Here is a 20,360-nt window from a genome sequence, read left to right on the forward strand (position 1 = left end):
AGGAGGGTACTTCGGACACAGTGGCCTTGGAATAACCTAACAAGTCCCTCTGTGTTGGCAGCTACCCACTTACTCTATGTGTAAGAGGAGATTTCAATTCTCCTTCCGTGACCTGGACTTCAGCATATGCCCAGAGGCAGGAATCATGAAAAGTGCTCCTTTTTTTTTCCATCCTGAAACAAAAAGACAATTTAGTCTATTTCCAAGTACACTTCCAAAAATTAGTCTTGAATTCAGCAGAGTGTTCACCTTTCAGATGATTCTATGGTTTTGAAGAAAGTTTGGATTTTCAGTTCTCTGAATTGGCAAGATAACTTTTTTTTTGGATAGGGGATCTCCTGCTTCCTTCTAAATGCTGGCATGAATGAAGACTCAAGCCAGCCTCCTAACCCTGGTTCTAGGAGGAAAGCAAGAAAGGGAACTGAGGTCTTGTGCACACAGCCAAATGTTTGCTCTGTCTCCATTCATCTTTGACTCTTCACCTGGAGAGACTCAGCTGTGAGTAAGCTGGGACCATGGAAATACTCTGCCTCCCACACCAGCCCTGGGTTTCCTAGGCCTTCTTCAGAACATATAGACTTCAGTTGTTGTCAAGCTAAGTGCTTCTCCCTTTATCTCTATTTCAAGTCTACACATTTAAAGGCCTGGCCTGGATACTTCAGTGGCATAACACATTTGGACTCTTTGATTTTCCAATAATAAATAAACCAAACATTAGGGAAGGAGTTGCAAAAGTCTCAAAAATCTGCTCCCAGTTTAACAAACCTCTTTCAGTATTCAGATGCTTTAGATAAATTAAAGATTTTAGCCCATATTTATGATTTTTGAACATTAACTTAACTTTTGATAAATGCATCAATAATTTGCATGGGAAAAGGAGGGAAACATTGACTGATTCTCCAACTACTGACCTCTCTTGGCAGTAAATCCTGACACTTATGAGGAATTATGGGGTCATTTACATGAATGGGCACAGGTCCTTGCTCACCCATGGATTGTGCCCTCTAATAGGGTAGGGAGGGTTGGATGAGAAGAGTTGTTCATGTGTGTTAATATTAGGGACATTGGGAGGCCCACCCCCCTCTGAATGTCTTCTGTTGTATCTGGCCTGAATCTAATAATATGGTCTTCTCTAATGTGACCCTCAGGCAGTGGGTGAGTGGGGAATGTACAAAGACAATCTGAGGTTGAGGTAGAAAAAGAGAAGAAGGAGAAACATGAAGGTCAAATTCCATTACCTTCAGAGCTGACCTTCTGATCAGTAGTATAACACGAAAAAGATCATTGGCAAAGCAGGGTAAACATGCAGATAAGTGAACAGGATACAGAAGGAAGGACAAACCATGTCGTCAGAGAAAGAACTGAAGAACCTAAGGCTGTTTAGTGTGAAGGAAAAGAAAACATGGGGCAGTGAGAGCTATTTGAAGGGTGAATATGAGGAATACTTTCTGCTCATAGTCAGAGAAACTAGAGCTAGAAAGATACAAAGGAAAATATTCCAAATACTTTTTAAAGGTCTCAACAATGAAGGGAGGGAAAAATGGAATACTACCATTTACTAAACACCTCATATGAACCAGGGCCTGTATGAAACATTTTATGTTTTTTATCCTAAAGTCTGCATCCTACTCTTTAGACATGATGTGAGAATTGAAAGTCAGACAGGTTATGGAACTTATTTGAGATCCCAGAGCTGGCAGAGAGGAGCTAGAATTTGAACTTTTACCCTCTCTCCAGTGACCCAATTATAGCTAGTGCTCAAGCAGAATCTTTGTGACCTCACTTGGGGGAAATGAAAAGGGACTCCTGAACAGGTGAGGGTTATGCTAGCTGTTCTATGAGGTCCTTCCTATTCCCTGAACTCTGTGCACAATCCTGGTGGCCCAAGGAAGCCTGACTGGAGTGCTGGAGAGAAGGAGGAGGAGGGACGATTTGTGGGCAAGTCATCTGTTCAGCAGAGTGAAATGAATGGCAAATGGGCCTCCCTGGGACTGAGTCCCTCCAAATGTACCACCAATAAAATGCTTTACAAAGAAACCTGACAATTTGATTGTTAATTCAAAACATCCTGCTCCAAGCTTCCTTTAACGAGAAGTTAATTGTTGCAAGTTGGTGGTTTATATAGAAGAAAGAAAGGAGAGAGAAAAGAAAGTAAAATCACACTAAATACAAATGCATAAATTTATTCAATAACTCACTATTCTTATGGTTGTTTTTCTCTACATTCTTTCATGTTACTATTGGAATATTATTCTATACAATAAACATTTATTTCCATGAAAAGTCTAATATCACTTCAAGAAATAAGACTCTTGTAAGTCTAAGTCAGTGTTGGAAACAATCTGAGTTCTGAGGCATAGGACCTGATATTAGACCTGGGATGGAGCTGTAGCCAGCTGGCTACATGGGCAACTTATTTAACTCCTCTGAAGATCTTCTAAGCTCTAATAAGTAATACCAATGTTTGTTATTCATTTCTAGCTCCAGAGGTTTGGCATGAGGGAAATCTTATTTGGGCTCCTGGGTATTTAAAAATTATTTATTTGTCTTCTATTAAACCATCCATCCATCCACCCATCTATTCATCCATCCATTCTTTTATCTGCCTAGTTTTTTTAACAAATGGTGATGGAATTTCTGCTATGTTCCAGATTCCAAATCAGGAACTAGGATTATAGACATGAATAAGACATAGTATAAATTCCTGTTACCAAAGAACTTCTATCTACAAAGAGTAGCACATTTATATATGTTTGTAATGAAATGGACACAATAGACCTATTAAGCCATGAAGAAAATGTAATCACTTCATATTATTTTGTTTTTTTCAAGTCATTGACTAGGAACAAAGTTGAATTTGTGAGGATTTCAATTGTCAATTATTCTACAGTAGAAAATAGAGCAGGTGTTGGACATAGAGAAGGGAGAAACTTTCTGTGGACTTGGCATCCAGAAAGGGATGCTACCAGGAAGCTCGTGAGCAATTCTGATTGTGAGAATCAACTGCCTCTGATTCATGCAGCCAGGGCAGGTAAGCAGAGCCTGTAATCCTCTTTCCCTCCTCTTGGGGAAGTGCCAGACAGTAGCCATAGAGGATGCTTTATTTCCAAACTTCTCATTCTGACACATAGCAATTCAGGGAATTGAGAATTATTGGAATACTCGGGAAGAGCAGATAACATCCCCACAATTAGCCTGATTATTACCTTTAGGTCCAGTCACCCTGGCATTGTGGGGACATCTTGGGAAAGTGATATGTATGCATGTAACAGATGATCCTAACTAGTTGCATGGGTAAAATAACTGGAAAGAAATAATTGAGTTGTCAGATCCCCGGTCAAATGTGCTAGGTTTAGTCTGGAGCTTCAGACTTGACGGGATTAGATGCCAAGGAAGAATGGGGGAAAGTAGACCTGTGAGGTGGGTCTTTGCCTGGGTATGAGGGAAGCAGGAGTTTTATGTTCTGGTTTGAGTATATGTCCATGTTCTTGTGTGCATACAGATATTCTACACTACAATCAAGATAAAATTCTGGAACAGTGCAGTTCACAGTGAAGTGACATATGAAGGGAAATTAAGATTTTCCAAATCCTTACCATGCAAATTTTTTATATTTCTCTGAACAACATTAAATAATACTTAAAATGTATTACACAAGTAATAAATGTGTTTGGGTTGTTATTCTTACCAATGCTTAGTTGAAATATAGGAACCCACTCAGGGTAGAAAGATTTAAGCAAAAAGAAGATGGAGGAAAAAGAATTCTACATGTACTGTAATGAACAAGCTAAATTAATGGAGTATGTTCAGAAAGTAATATTTTTGAACTATATTTAAAGGAATATAGTAGAAAGACATATATATAATAAGCTTCACAAATTTGAAGTATACCATTACACCTTTGACACACCTATGTACTCATGAAACCATCTTTACAACCAAGATAATACACATACTAGTCTCCCCCCAAAATGCCCTTTTGCAACCTTTAGAAATCAACTTCATTTTTACTTACTAAGCTTCTTTAAACTTATTTGGAGGGATCAGTTAATCCAGCATGCATGAATGAATACTTCAGGCTGTTCCTTCCAAAATTCCAGAATGTTCAAGACTTATTTTAGGTAATAAAAAATGTTTAAATAGTCACTGTCTCAAAAAATGTACTTAATTTATAACTTAAATGGTTTCTCCCACATAATAGTGAAATCTTAAAACTAGATTTACAGTTACAACTTTTCTCGCTCTCCCACCTCATGTAGTGGGAAGGCTGCTGTGGCAAAAAAGGACAGGGCCAGCCAGGCTGTCTTCTCCATGTGGTGCTTTTCCTCTTGCTTTGTATACCTTGGGTTGAAGCACCGTGGTCAGGAAGAGGGAAGAGAAGCACGTGGTCCTTTCATGAGTGTTTCTGTCTGGTGAGGGTGCTTAGTTACCTTCTTTAGAGAAGCCCACCCTTTCACTCATGGCTGGAGGACTTCTGTCTTACAGGACTCTAGATGCTGCTGCTCCCCTCCAGCTAGTTGTCTGCTCCCTTTTCAGCTACTATATTTGGTAGTGCCCTCAGTTTGTTTCTGCTGAGACCTTTTCATCCCACCAGATCCTCTTGGGTAAGAGCACATGATCCCATGCAAGCTTCCTCTCACATAGACCCACATATGGCTTAATTTTCTTCCCTCTTCAATCTGTGCTCCTCTACATAAACAGCCAGCTGGTCATATTTTGTAGACCTATAGATTTATTAGGTGTAGTCCACTAAGTCCTCCACCTCAGAGGATAAAAACTAAGGGTCATTAGTGGTCTCCTTGAGTTTAATTTGACTTGAGGTAAAGGTAGAGGTAACTTCTGACTGTCTCCCTTAGGGAGTTGAGACTGAAAACACAGACTCTTCTTCATTCATTGCTAATCTCCAACTTTTTTGTTATGGGTGAGAGTTTAGAGTTACAAGGACAGAATTTTGCATATTTGTCTTAATGGCCTCTCAACTCACTTCAGAATATTGCATATGTTGTCTTCAGCTAAAATTAAGAAAGGAATAACTCCATTTGAACATCTTTTTTTTTAACCTAGATTTCACATCCTGGGGATCAGTGATGTGATGAAATGTGAAAAGTTGTGCTCTCCTGGAAGCTCTTGCTTCTGATTTTTTGTTATCTTTCCTTAAGACAGTAAAAATATGAAACTGCTCTCACAGATCAGAGTCTGGTGAATAACACATATCATTCCTTCTCTCTATTTCTGCCAAAATTATGCTTAAAGATTGTACATAACATTGTAACTTTTAGCAAAAGTAAGCATTGAACACACAGAAAGGGTTATCAAAGAGAATATGTTTTAGGAATAAGAACATGTTCTGTAGTCTATGACTGGTTCATTTTTGTATCTTCTAAGTCTCTGACACAAAGTGTGGCCCATACATTTTTACAAATGTAACTGTTTAGCAGTATTGACTCCTGAGTTAGGAAGCCCCACAATACCCATTAGCTCCATGTTGGCTGAAGCCAAATGATCTCAGAGCACCCACGCTGAGGCCCAGCGTGGGTCACCTAGAGTTGTCACCTTCTGATTTCCAGACTCTTCTTTTTCATTACTGAGGACTTGGGGATTTGATCACGATCTTTCTATTCCTCTATCTCAGAAAATGTCAATATGTACATAAGGCTACATATCACAACCTAGCTTCCTAAGATTTGAACCCCCTTAAACTCTTTGACCATGTCCTCTACTCCAATTCAGAGACATATCTCTTTGCCCAGAACTAACTATTCCATCAGAAAAATTTATTTCCTGTTTCTTAATTCTACCACAACTCCCAATCCCATCCCACAGATGTCTCATTCTCTCCCCCTCCGTGCACATGCATAGGTTCCTCACTCCCTTGGTCCTATCACACCCTCTGAGGCTCCCAATCACTTCCTGGTCTCACATATATCCCTGTCTATCAAAGATTCCATGGTGATCATTGCAATTGCTTTCTCAGATGCACCTTTCTTTTCCTTTTCCTTCTAGCCTTCTGCCATATCTGCCTGGCAAAACCCCAACCTTAGATCCATTTTACATTCTACTTACTCATCTTGTACCTCGGCAGGTAAAAAATGTTGGGAAAAAAATAAAATAACCGTAATATTGGTATTGTACAAATTCATGACTATTAACCTAATCTTTGGTCCATTTCCTCTATCATCTTATTCAAACTTACCTCAATATTCTTCATTTTCTGAAGGTTTATCTATTCCCCCAACCACTGCTACTGTCTGCAAATAGCATTTTCCTCTACTTTATCAAGACTCAGCATGTGCTTGGGGCATGGACATTGTATTTTTAAAAAGCTCTTCCAGAAGATTCTGAGGTAATCTACAGAAATCCTCCACCACCTAAACTTCTATCCAGGGAAGCTAGCTCAGCCCTCTGGCTCCACATTTCTTCTACTTATTCTGAATCAGCAACCTGCGGTCCCAGCCAATGGGTTTCCCATCTAGGTTCCCTTTAATTTCATTTTGCTCCATTTGATGATCTACCTTTAGACTGTGGACCTGGCTTTCATTGATGATTTGTGATAATCTCAGCTGCACATGAATCTGCTGTCACGAAGCACTGGGCTTCTTACCATCAGACTTGAGTTATTGAACTGTAAGTACAGTTTTTAAAAATATTTATAAATCAGACTTCAGAATTAGGACTGTGTCAGGTTGGTTATTGTCATCTTAGCAGCATCACAACCAAGCTCTTCTAAGGATGGGCTGGAAATAAAAGAGTTTTGGGTTAATTTGCCAATGAGAAGATGCATGACATTGGGGAAGGTAGAAATGATCTTGATTATTCTTCTCAGGGAATTGTGATGGTCAGACACAGCAAGCTTCCAGAAAATTTCTCCATGCTTTCATGGTTGCAGTGGTCAGAGAACTCCCTACTACAGTTCACCAGCATTATAGTGAATGTTTCTTTGTGCCTTGGATGGTAGCCTTCTAGACAAACCTTTATTCCTTCCACTTTGCCCACATTTATATAAATTCCTTTTTAAAATACTTACTGGGGGCTTTATTTTCTTTACAGAATTTAGGCTGATCAAGAGCCTTAATATATAATGGAGAAGTTCTAAATGTTCTTGCCTGGGAAAATCATATCATATAGGGACCATTTAAGGAAAATTGCTTATGGAAAGCCAGCAACCTATCCAACAGGTAAGAATTAATAACCACCTAATTTTCTATGTCATCCTGCTCTGAAGATGTCTCCTGGGTGGGTCTGATTATCTGAAACACAGGTCAGCTCTGGGACATGTTCTTCTCTCCTAGCTCTAGTTGAATGTGTGAGTATGTGTATTTGTGCAGATGAGAAGCTCAGCTCTCCGTCTCCATGCCTGGTCCTGCTCTGTTTTGAGCCTAGGAAAGAGAGCTGGAATGTGATTTAGAACCCCTGACTCTGGATCTTGTCCACCATGTGAACCCAACCAAGTCACTCTCCCTGCTGTGCTTCTGTTTCCTCATCAGTTAATTGGTCAGAGTACTTATTCCAGAGATGCCTTTCATGCCTAATGTTTTACATGAATCCATTGTTGATAGTTTAGTTTCTTGAAAGTGTCCCTGAAGGCTGGGCCTGGGACAAGTTCAGCAAGATCTAAGCCAGCCCTGGAAACTGAAAGTTCTCTCCTGGGCCTGTGGGAGCTGATTTATGGATAGGGCCTTGTTGGGATGGAACCCAAGGGTAGCTAGGGAGGTGAGAATCCACAGGCAGTAGAGAAGCAAACAACTGTGCCCGCTAAGTTAGGCCCAGGGGCAGAGGGAGCTTGGCTGTTCCAGCTGCTGACAGTCAGACAAATGGAGATACACATCTCATGCTTGCCTTGTGGTCCTTTCCTCATTGGAACTACTGCCACCTCTCACAGAGTGATGATTAGGTCAAGAATAAGCCACAGTGTAAATTTATGGCGCCTATAAGCTTCCCATGTTTTGCAGGGAGATTCCTTCACCAAGGCAGTCTCCTCTTTCACTTGTCCTGAGGTCCCACACAAATCTTGATTTTATCAGGATTGCTGTGTTCCCTTAGCTGCTCTTGGGTTCCCTCTGACACACGCCCTTCCCTGGAAGTTTTATTGTTCCCCTCTGCCTCATTTTCTCACACGCTCCTTCCTGGAGAGCTGGGACCCAGCCAGCCTCTTCTTATGGGAAATAGTCTCCAGCACCCACAAGAAAGCCCCCTTCTCTCTTCATTATGTCCCCTGTTGTCATTAAAAAGAGAAAGACAATAAAAATCTCTCTTCCTCCTGTGCTTTTTATAGATTTTCTCATTAAGAGAATTAAGAGCAATCAAAGCCAAATCCATAGCTGCTTCTCTTTAGACAAATCATCTTGAAACTGTTTGCTACTCAAGTCAAATATGATGACTGCTGGCTGCCAAAACTGAGCTCCCAGGGTAAGTTTCCATTATCTTCTCTGCAGTGCAGCCAGAGGGAAAAGGCACGGCAGGTGGTGGTATTTCAGACTGACCACTGCTACCCAATAGCCACTCTATTCTGGTGGCTGAGGGGACTCCATCCTTTGCTTCTGGCTGGATAGGTCCTCAGGAAGACCTACCCACAGATGTGAGTCTAGGTGGAAACTTCTAATGAAATTCTTAGCCAACAAGCCAGAATTTCTCAGGGAAGTGGCAAGAATTGCATAATATAATGCAACTGGCACAATTGCATTATATTTGGTACATACCAAATAATAGCTTCTGGTAACTACAAGACTTTCTATTCTACCAGAGCATGCAATGATCTGAGAGTCAGGAAAAATAGGATTCTCTTCTCTTTCCTGTACAATTCTGGGGAAGTTATTTTCCATTTCTAAATTTTAGTTTCCTCATCTGTAAAAACCTATGATTGGTCTATATATGAATTTCTTCAAGAAGATTCCAGGGAAACAGTACCATAGATTTTGTGGCAAAATGTTTGAAAACCTTGTATGTAACAATGCCCCTTAGAGAGTGACAATGTTGATGTGCCTTAGAACACTCCAAAAAGTCCCACAGAAGACAACTGTTTATCTTAACATTGTGTTCCTGAGATATATTTGAGCATGGAAGTCATTTTCTCCAGTACATGCCTTCATTACCCAAGAAACCAGTGCCCCTCAGCACACAGTCTAGGGTGAAGGGTTCTAGATAATCTGTGTCATGTTTATGGTTCCTTAGTCCCAGGACATTCTGCACACGTTTAACTAGTAGGAGAATCACCAACAAAGAGCTTTATTGTCAAACATGAATCATTGTGTGTGGGGGTGTGTTGGAAATGTTGTTTTCTTCTTTTCTAGTTACTTTGAAACATGTCACACGAGTTGTTAATTAATAGTTATCCTATAGAAAACCAGAATTAATTCTTCCTCTGTGTTTTGGTGGCCCTTAAAGACGTACAAATATTGTGCCTCAATAAAAATAAAAAAGATAAAAAAGAACTTCAATGTCATGTATACGAGCAGAAGCCACACTGCTGGCTTTGATTATCTGGCTCTGCATACACTCCTTTCTCTGCCTAAAACAGTCCACATTTTGACTGGCCAACTCAACCTTCTCATCTGGGCTCAGTGTGGGTGTGTCCTTGGAACTGCCTTCTTTATCCCTCAGGTCTGGGTTAGTGGCCATTGTATGTCCTTTACTTTCCAAACCATGTCTACATTGGAATAAGAACTTCCTGAAGGCCAGTGCACGCATGTGGAGTTCTCTATTCTAACTGGAGTGCCTAGGAGAGTGTTTGGGATCTGGCAGGGTCAAGTTATAGAATGACTTTGGAAATTGTACCTTTAATTGGAACTGGAAAGCAGTGATTAGCTCTTATAAGAAGAAAAAACATATATTTTTTTTCTCTTGTTCCAGTGAGGATGTTACAAATGGAGAGACATCTGAGTTGTTCAAGATAGACTAACTGACTGCTTCTGTTAGGTCAGAGCTTCCTACTTGTTCACCAGAGACATAAAGGAGGCTGTCATCAATTGGAATTTCGTGTTAAATGATTTGACATTCCCTGCTAATTTTAAGAATCTAGAATTTAATTCTTTCTTAATTAGCATTCTGTGTAATGTATATTTCCCTATCAAATAGAGCCTATTTTATCATATATCTTTGGTTTTTGAGAAGTATAACTAAATTTAAACAATAATTAATTTACTAGCAATCTTATTACATTAATAGTAGCCATCTAATGCATTAATGAAAATGTTGCTATGTGCTGTAGTCAAGGAACAATTAAGCTATATTATATAGCTCCCAACAATGATAGAAATTACGATTTTTAAAATATGTTTATGACATAATATTAATAGAAAATATGTAGACTTAAATAAGCATTATATAAATTGTGTGAATGCAACTTGGTTATAAGCAGGGAAAAAAAGATGGGAAGGAAATACACATAAATGCAAAGTATTGGGGTAAGAAAGTTGGGACCAGGGTAAAGTTCATCTGTTTATAAATTTGCTTCTGCAAAATTTTTCTCCAATTTATTTATTTATTTATTTATTTGTTTGTTTGTTTGTTTGTTTGTTTGTGTGTGTGTGTGTGTGTGTGTGTGTGTGTGTGTGTGTGTGTATGCTGGGGATTGAATCAGGGCCCGGGGATACTTTTCTGCTGATCTACATTTCCAGTCCTTTTTATTTTTTATTTTGAGATAGGGTCTCCCTAAGTTGCTGACTGCTGGCTTTGAACTTGAGATCCTCCTGCCTCAGCCTCCTGGGTTGCTGGAATCAGGCATGCACCACCCCAGCCTGGCTTTTAATGTGCTTGTCTTAATTATACATATTTGAAAGACAAAAGTAAGACTTGAAACAGCAGAAACATTGTTTTGCCAACATTATTGACATTAATGTTCTGCAAAACATTATTTTGACTTTTATTCTAGTAGAGTTTTGGGGCCCTTGTTCAAAGATGACTGGACTATAAGGATAATTCAGGCCTTATTCTCTTTCCCAGATGTTTTATAGGATACTTCATAACAAGACAGAATGAAAACAATCATCCCCAACTCAAATATTCCACTAGTTATTGAGAACCCCCAAAGCCCTTAAGATGGGAACTGGACTGAGATTGAAAAGCTGAGAAACTTGGCCTTCATCTGTCCCCATTTTTGACTTAAGTTTTTCATTTGGAGGATGGAGGAAGGATGCCTACTCCAGATCAGCAATCTTTTCTCTTTGTCTTAAGATAAATCTCCAAAGCTATTACTGATAGAAAGGGGAAAAAAAAGTTTTGTTTGGCTTTTTGTTGCTCTGGACATAAACAACAATCCAGGATCCTAGGCCTTGTGGGTGCACAGGATTTAATCTCCTCCAGGTTTTCTTCTGATAAACATCCTTTCAGCTGTCCTGGCCCCAAACATTTTTCCTTTGTGAGACTAGATGTGTGGCTTTCTACAGAGGCCTGAAGCTTTGCTCTCAATGGATCCAATCACTGATTCTGACCCTTCATGCCTGGACAATCTCAGCTCATTCAAGCCTGAGATATTTGCCAAGACAGTCTCTGACTTGATGGTTAAATATAATTTGATGGAACAGAGAGGCCTGCTAAAGTAGCAAGAGCATGACTTTGGGGAGTCAGAACAATTGAAGTTTGAATCCCAGTCCCTCTGCTTACAAGCAATGTGACTTTGATTAGACAAATGACTTAACTTCCAGAAACCCTCACTTCTCCATCTGATAAAATGGCACAATCAGTCCTACATGAAGGCTATTTTGTGGCTTGAAAAATACCTATAGTATCAGATGCAAAGTGCCTGATAGAGTAAGCCTGAGTTCCCATTCCTCTGCTAGCTAGTGTCACACGCTGAAGTGTCGAAATCACATTTTCAAAATTCCACTGCCCTGGACCAAGTCCTAAAAAAACTAACCAGGGTAGCAAGGGGTCTGGAACCCAGGTCCTTCGAAGAAGGGCAATTACCAGTGAGTAAATAAATACTTGATGGATGCCTGCCATGTGTCAAATTCTGCTTATCACTGAGGACAGACTAGGCGACAAGAGGTGTTTTGCCCTCTTGAGCATATAACCCAGGTGGAAAGACAAACATTGAGTGGAGTAATTATAAGTGTGATTAGTAATGTAAAGGGGAAAGTCCCAGGCACTGTGTGGTTTATAACCACAGAATCAGAACCAGGCAGATTAGGACCAATAGGTAAGAACTAGCTAACAACTAGTATTGTTTCAATACAATAATTCAAAGAAAGGCACATCATGGCATAAAGTTGAGCCATCTGTAAATTGCACAGCATCCAGTTGAGAGGACGTACGAGGACTGAAGTTTAGGCCTTACTTTGTTTCTTAGACTATGTATCTTGAAGCAGCGTCTTCCTAAAGGTGACACCATTTTCTAATTTTCACAGAAACATTTTAGAGTTGGTGTTATGGTTTGGATGTGAGGTGTCCCCCAAAGCTCACATGTGAGACAATACAAGAAGGTTCAGAGGAGAAATGATTGGGTTATAAGAGTTTTAGCCCAATCAGTGATTTAATCCCCTGATAGGGATTAACTGAGTGGTAACTGAAGTGGTAGAGTTGTGGCTGGAGAAGATGGGAATTGGGGCATGGCTTTGGGTATATATTTGTGTCTGGTAAGTGGACATTCTTTCTGCTTCCTGATCACCATGTAAGCTGCTTTCCTCTGCCACACTCTTCCACCATGATATTCTGCCTCATCTTGAGCCCCAAGAAGTAAATGGAGCAGCCTTCTATAGACTAAGACCTCTGAAATCATGAGCCCTCAAATAACTTTTCCTCCTCTACAGTTGTTTTGGTCAGGTCTGTTAGTCACAGCAGTGGAAAAAGCTGACTAAAACAGTCGGTAATGGTCCTGAACAGAGGTTTCCAAATGGTGATCCTGGGTAATATCTGACATACTTTGTTGGTTTATACATTATTTTATAGGTTTTTAGTTTGAGTTAGTTGCCAGATTTTAAAATTAAAGAGATTTTACATTATGCAGATTACTGGACTCTATGGAAAAAGGGAGAACTAAACTTTGTGAACCCAAAAGAAAATTAGCTAGAGATGAGCAGTGGCTGCTAGCTTTACTTTTTGAAAACTAAAGATGCCCCTATCCTCTTCAAACATTTTATGCAAATTCTTTCCCTCTCTGGATCCCAGTTACTTGCATGTGCTACTTCTGTCCTTTATATGTCCACAACTGTGTAGAATAGGCTGCCCATTGCCTCAGTGGATTCACTCCCTGGTGCTGGTCAAGCAGCAACTGCAGATTCTCACTCAGAGATGTAAAGGTGGAACCAATTATTCTAGGAAAGAAATGTCCACTGAGCTCTAGGTTTTGCAGATGACTGAAGTTGGACAAATGACTCTTGCATGACATTCATTATATAGGAGGGCTGAAAGTATATGGATCAAAATAAGAGTTGTTTATTATGTTTGTTCACATGAATATGCCAAACATCTGAATCTATTAAGAAAACCCTCAGCAAATTCCTGATGTGGAAACACTACTATATTTTGTGATACGGAGCAATTACAAACTTGGTTTATTTTGGCTTTGTTATCCAACCTACTAAATAATAGAATGATCAACTAACTAAACTATTATGGGCTGAATTGTGTCCCCCTAAGTTTATATGTTGCAGCCAAGCACAGTGGCTATAATCTCAGAGGCTCAGGAGGCTGAGGCAGGAAGATCAAGAGTTCAAAGATCCCTAAGCAACTCAGTGAAACACTGTCTCAAAATAAAATATACAGAGGACTGGGGATGTGGCTCAGTGTTAAGCACCCCTGGGTTCATTTCCTGGTACCAAATACATAAGTAAGTAAATAAATAAATAATAAAATTTATGTGTTGAAATCTTAACACTCAGAACTTCAGAATGTGACTATATTTGTATATAGGGCCTTTAAAGAGGAAATTATTAAAAAGAGGTCTTGGGATGGATCCCAATCCAATATTACTGGTGTCTTTATAAGAATGAGATTAGAACATAGACACACAGACTGAGGGGCAACTTCTGGTGTAAAGAAGCTCTTTATACTTAGGGCTCTTCCCCTTCCTCATTCAGGAAGACAGTCATCTCCAAGTCAAGGAGAGAGAGACTCAGAAGAAACCCAATCTGCCAGCACCTTGACTTTGAACTTCTAGTCTCCAGAACTATGAGAAAATAAATTCTGTCATTAAGATAACAAGTCTGTGATTATCTTGCTATGGCAGCCATAGCAAATTAGTCTACTAACTTATTAAATAAGTAAATAAATAGATAATACAATTCCTATTTCCTGCCCTAAAAAGTCTCATGAAATTGGAGGGAAAGCTTGACTCATGAACATTTCCACCAGTCCCCAGAGTGATTTCCCAAAGTTAAAACTAGATCACATAGCTCCACTGTGGCTTCTCCTTGAATTTGGAGTAAAATCTAAGCTCTGCCCTGTGAAAGTCCTGGTGTGATTCAGCCCCTGCCTAATGGCCCACCTTGGTTTGTGCTATGTCCTCCTGGCTCATGCCACCCTACTAATCCTCTGCAAGACAGATACCAACTTCTTTCCAAACACCAAGGTCTCAGCGGGTTCTGCTCTTTCTACTTAGGGCTCTTCCCCTTCCTCATTCAAACAATCTCATCCTCATTCTCAGCTGGGCCTGGAGGAAGGAGACTTCAAGGAGAAAGGGAAGCAACTTCCATTTCCTAAGCTATAGCATGCATATGTTATCTGGATGTAAAGTGTTCTGAGGTGGAGAATATTAAGCCCACTTAACAGATAGGGAAGCTGAGGTTCAGAGAATCAGAAAGCTTAAGTAAGAAGAAGGGATGGGATTGCAACCTAAGTCTCACAGACTGGAGACCCCTTCCTCATCCTGTCATTGTCACCTGCTGCCCAGAGTGCCTGGTCACCTGTTGGAGGGAGCATGTAAGCGTCTTGCTGGCCTATTTCAGAGGTCTTGCAGCTTTGGAGTCTTTCCTGGGGATTAAAAAGCTCTCAGGCTTTTTGTTATTTTCAATTTGCCATTAAAATCCCCATCCTCTGCTCTTGTCTAACTTAAAAAATATCTGTTCTTTTATTTAACTTGGGCATCTTCAGATGAGCTTTTGTCTGCAGCTAGGCTAGGAGGAAGGAAGGCCAAGCAGAGGACATAAGAAAATAAAAGCAGAGGAGAAGGTAAGTAAGCAGTACACCAGGAGAGCAGAGAGTTGGCAGGATGTAAAGAATAAGGAGCTGGAGCCGGTGGAGTCACTCCCCCAGTTCACTTATGGGGCAACACCTGTCACTTTGTCACCCTGAACTGCGGGTGGAGAAGGAGAACAGGAGTAAAGAGTGTTATGAGGGGTGCTTACAGAAAACTGAGAGTTTAGAAAGTTTTACAGTATCTAAAAGGTGAGAGGAGTTGGAATTATTATTATCAGTAATAGTAGTATTTTGAAAAAATATTCAGGATAAGGAAGAACCCAGACTCAGCCCTACTGAACAGAGAGAAGGTTCAAGAATTTTACTGGGTTGTGGAGTGACTGTGACCTAAGAGGGGACTCAGTACACAGAGCCCATGGGCATGGAAATTAAGCTTTATCCTAGCCAGGGCCAGTGTCCAAGGAGGGCCCAGCTGATGCACAGAGTTGTACTTTCTAAGCCTTTAGTGATGATCAATGTCTAAAAGACAAGGGAGGGGCTGAGGTTGTGGCTCAGCCGTAGAGCATTCGCCTGGCATGTGCAAGGCCCTGGGTTTGTTCCTCAGCACCACATAAAAATAAACAAACAAATAAATAAATAAATAAAATAAGGGTGTTGTGTTCAACTACAACTAAAAAATAAATATTAAAAAAAAGACAAAAGAATTGAGGTCTGAAGTGGGGATCCTGTGATGAGCCAGGACCAGTGATTCTGTCCTCTCTCCCAAGCAGAAGGGTCAGGAAGAGCTAGACTAGTACTGGGCCATGGCCAAATAAGTTAGGGTTAAGGTAGACTTGGGTGACTGGTGGACTGGATGGAAAGTCAAGGCCAAAGCCAAGTTCAATGGAAAAGGCAGTGTGGGGTGTGACGTGCTTCTCAGTTCCCTGCTCAGTGAAGTACTTACTGCTTCAAGAGTGCTCTTGGTAGAGGGGCCTTCAGTGGTTTCCTTCAGGGATTGCCTCAGCTTCAGAGGTCCACTTGGCCAAGGTTATACCTGTCCATGGAGCCCACATTAAATGATTGATCAGTGTAGAGGGGGTGATGGCCTGGTCATCCCAGTCCTACCAGGTCACTGTGAAGAGTCCTTTTGTCTCCACAGCTCCGAAGGTTTGGCCAAGGCTGCCTTGGGTCTGCATCACAGCTAAACTTTTCATTCTGCCACTTCTTCTTTCTTCCCTTCCTTTTCATAGGTATTGACCCCAAGGATACTCTTTTTTAAAAATTTTTTGTTAGTTTTATATTTTTTAAGTTATTGATAGATCTTTATTTACTTGTTTATATGTGGTGCTGAGAATTAAACCCAATGCCTCACACATGCTAGGCAACTGCTCTACCATTGAGCCACAACCCCAGCCCCCAAGGATACTCTTTAATAGGTATTCTGTGTGCTAGACTATCTAAGTCTGCTTTCTAGGAGACTCACTGAGCAGAGACTTAAAGGAGGGGGTATACCACACAGATACCTGGCAAAAGTGTTCCAGGCCTAAGGAACAGCCAATGTTAAGGTCATAAAATAGGAATATGCCAGGAAAAATTTAGAAAGGAGGCCAGTGTGACAGAGAAGAGGGGGAACCAGGGGGAAAATCACCCAAGAGAATGATCAGAAAGGTGAAGCGATGATTTGAATGTGGTTTGTTCCCTTTAAACCTCATGTTGGAATTTCATTCCCATTGTGAAGTATTAAGAGGATTAAAACTTAATCTGACTATGGTGTTTACAGGTAGGGCCTTTGAGAAATAAATGAGGATAGAGGGGGTCGTTAGGGTGGAACCCCCAAGATTGAATACTGGTTGTTGGCTTCATAAGTAGCGGAAGAGACCAGAGCATATGGATACATATGCTGTCCCTCTCTTGCCATGGGGTGTCCTACACCACTTTGGGACTCTGCCAACAAGAGGGTCAGTGGATGCAGCCCCTCCACCTTGGACCTTTAGAACCATAACCAGTTTTAACTTAACCAATCTGGTAATGTGTTATTAGCAATAGAAAATGGACTCAGAAGGCTAAAGAAGGCAGAATTGTGTAGATTTTACTGGCCACTGTAAATTCTCTGGCTTTTCCTCTGGGTGCTCCAAAGCCCAGGGATGGTCATATAATAAAGACTGGCATAATCTGACGTTTTAGAAAGATCCCTCTGGCTACTTCATTGAGACAGAGGGGAGGAGCACTTGAGTGGAGGCACAGCTGTCCATCTTGGATCTACTCCTCCATCAGGAAGGAGAGTCCTGCTCCTTGACTCTACATGTGCTTAGACTCATAGATTCTGGGCTCTCCTCAGCTCCGGGGCTCTGAGCCAACACAGTTTCTGCAGGGATGGTTTGTTCTGCCCCCTATCTCCTGGTGGTGATCAGAGCCTACCCTGTGAAAGTAAGATTATAAGATTGCACGGAGTGCCCTTGTCCTCCTTCGGGACTCAGCTGCTGCCTGTCCTCAGATGCAAATGGATCCTCCACTGGGTGCTCACTGTCTTATCACAGTAGTCTTCATACTAAGCTGAAATTACTGGCTTTTGTGTCTGTTTTCCTAACTGATTCTGCAGAAATAGAAACTTCCTCATTTTTATTTTAATCTCAAGCACCCAGCAGAGTGTCTTACACAACTGGGTTTCATTTTATGCTTGATAAGTGAGCGAACGGATGAATAGAGCCAATGGGTGGACATTACTGGGAATTTTAGTCTGTTAAAAAAAAACATAAATGGTTCTAACAACCAGAGCTGATCAACAATGGAAGAAACTGCTCCTAAGGTGGAAAATTCCCCACTGTTGGGAGGGCCAAGCAGAGCCTGGACACCACTCTGTTGGAGCTGTTGTAGACAATACAGAGACTTCAATTGCCGGAAACACCATTCATTGATGACCATCTGTGTAAGTTCCATTTTAAGGATGCAGTAAGAATGAAACACTGTACCTGTGTGCCCAGGGAGGAGCCTCTGGCATTAGCAATATCCTGTTTGGTACTAAAAGTTTGAGGGTAAGACTAACTTCATTCCTCTTCCTACCCCTTAGGAAAGCTACTAAGGTCAGAGAGATGGAAATTAAAATAATAATAATAATAATAATAATAATAATAACAATATTATATTAAGCTGATTGGAAAAAATGCCTTGGATCTCTATCCACTCTGGCTCCGTAATTTTGCCCACTTCCTGAACTGAATGTCTTGACCAGCTTATAGTGGATGGACCATCACAGGCTTCCCTGGAAGAAACTTTGAGAAGACAGAAGTTGAAAGGCAAATCTACAGTGCTGATGTCTTTATTCCTCATCCCACCTGCTCTTTGGAGAGAAAGACGCCGGCTGAGAAAGGAATCATACTTTGGAAATAAAATGTCTCCTATAATTAGAAATTGGGGAGGAAGAACAAGGATTGGTGGTGTTCTGTCCCAGCAGCATGGACGCACATGGGCTGCACATCAATAGAGCCCTTCTCTAGCCTCTCTGGTCCCTTGCCTGGAGGCCGAGGAGCACTGGGAAGGGTTAACAACAGGAGTTGTGGTTCCCTTTGGTGGAGAGAGTTAGGATCTCACAATTGAAGCTTTTACTTTAAGACACAATAAAAGACACTGACATGCTGCGTAAGCATTGTTCCTGGCTGTAGTTATTCCAATTATTTTTTATGTTTTCTCCTTAAATGAGAAACATATCAGACACTAACTCAAACACGGAGATACCTATTTATGCTTCAGAACAAACAGTTTAAGGGCATTATATACAGATGTCTAAATATTTAGAAAGTGTCTGTTTATGGGAGTGAAATGAAAAGTACCTGTTTTCATTTGAAGGATTTTATGTGAAATTTGCATGTAAAAAAAGGCAGCCCCCTGTGGCAAAGGGGTGTCAGAGATGAGAAGCATGTACAGGCGTGGAGTGGGGGTGACTGTGGGGTGGGGGCTTCCCTTGGCCTGTCCTGGGTCCTGCGATGACCCAGAGTTCAAAAGGTCTGGAATCTTAGGCTGGGTGATGCTTCCCGTTAGGCGGTGGGGATAAATAAATGCCTTGGAGACATCTGGGTGTTTTACTGGCCTAAAATGTGCTTCCGAAATCCCGACCTTATCTTTTTATCCCACACTCATCTTAGCCCTAGAGGAACATTTAAAGAGAAATAGGCTGCTTTAGAAGAGTGTAGCAGTAAATGGAGGGATGATTAGACTACTTGGGGGTGCTCAAGGCCCTCCCAAAGCTGGGGCACCACAGGAGCTCAAATGGAAGAGTGAGAGACTGTTTAACACACTGTTTGCTAGAGAGACAGGTTTCAGCTCAATTTATGGGAGTACCTAACACGTGAAGATGCTGTGTATGGTTTGGGAAGCAGAGAGGTCTCTGTTGCTTGTGGTGTTCTAAAACAGGAAGGCCTCTTACAGAGGGTTTTGAGGAGATTAGCTGGATTGCAATGTACCTCTGGTTCTTTGGTTCCCAAGATTCTCAAATAGGTTATTCAGAACAGTCCAGAAGTTGCTCTCCTCTTTCGTGTTTTTTCCTAGGAGGATCCTACCAACTTGCGGCTCCCAGAGTTAGGGCTTCTCAGTAGCCCATGGAGTCCATAGGTAACTAGGATCTAAAGTTGTTTCTTGAGGTCAGGAGAGAGTAGCCCATGCTATCCTCCCCAGGAGTTGCTCTGAAGCCCTCACCAATCCCAGCTCAACGGGTCTACGTGTCCTCTGAAGGGGTCTTTCTCTTGCTTTACTCTCCTTTTCAAGATCTGGCATGGAGGGTTCCTGGCAGAATCATTTGCTCAGGGTCTTTTGAGGAAAGAGATCAGAAGCTGGGGAGTGGAATGATGTCTGGTCCTTCTCCCTTCCTTGTCCCATCTTGGAATTTAGTAATGAAGCAAGGTTACTCACCATAGCATTAGAAGGAAATGGGAAAGTGCTGAGTTCCAGCAGAGCTGCCTTGGGCCCCCTCCCCTCAACTGTCACAGTGTGATGGGGTGGGCTAAGGGCGTAACTGAGTAAGATGCAGGAGTGAAGGTAAAGGTCCTCCTGTTAAAACTGGCAAAGTGCCGTTGGTCAGCACTTTCTGATCATATTGGAAAGTTGAGACAAGTTTGGCCCTGGAGACAATATAAAGGTTCAGATTGATATCCAGAGGCTTCTGGCAAGTGCCCTTAAGATGGGCATTCTAGAACTCTCCAGAAGGTGCTTTACAGTGGGCACATCCATCTGTAAGACCTGGACCAGAAGGGACTGCCAAAATAGAGAGGACAGAAAAACAGTGGGAGGTTGGAAGTTAGGGGCGGCTGATGGAGAAGGAT

The 20,360-nt window shown here is 41.3% G+C and overlaps 1 long non-coding RNA gene across 1 annotated transcript in view; it reads left to right on the forward strand.

Annotated features, from left to right (window-relative positions):
• The first annotated feature begins 2,635 nt into the window (after positions 1-2,635).
• LOC120889623 (uncharacterized) overlaps positions 2,636-20,360 on the forward strand; it is a 52,985-nt gene continuing 35,260 nt past the window's right edge. Inside the window, exons 1-2 of the long non-coding RNA XR_013437210.1 lie at positions 2,636-7,175; positions 8,273-8,406. This is a non-coding gene — a long non-coding RNA (uncharacterized LOC120889623). The remainder of the gene's footprint in view (positions 7,176-8,272; positions 8,407-20,360) is intronic.

Source organism: Ictidomys tridecemlineatus, chromosome 4 (genome assembly GCF_052094955.1).
Source record: "Ictidomys tridecemlineatus isolate mIctTri1 chromosome 4, mIctTri1.hap1, whole genome shotgun sequence".
NCBI lineage: Eukaryota > Metazoa > Chordata > Mammalia > Rodentia > Sciuridae > Ictidomys > Ictidomys tridecemlineatus.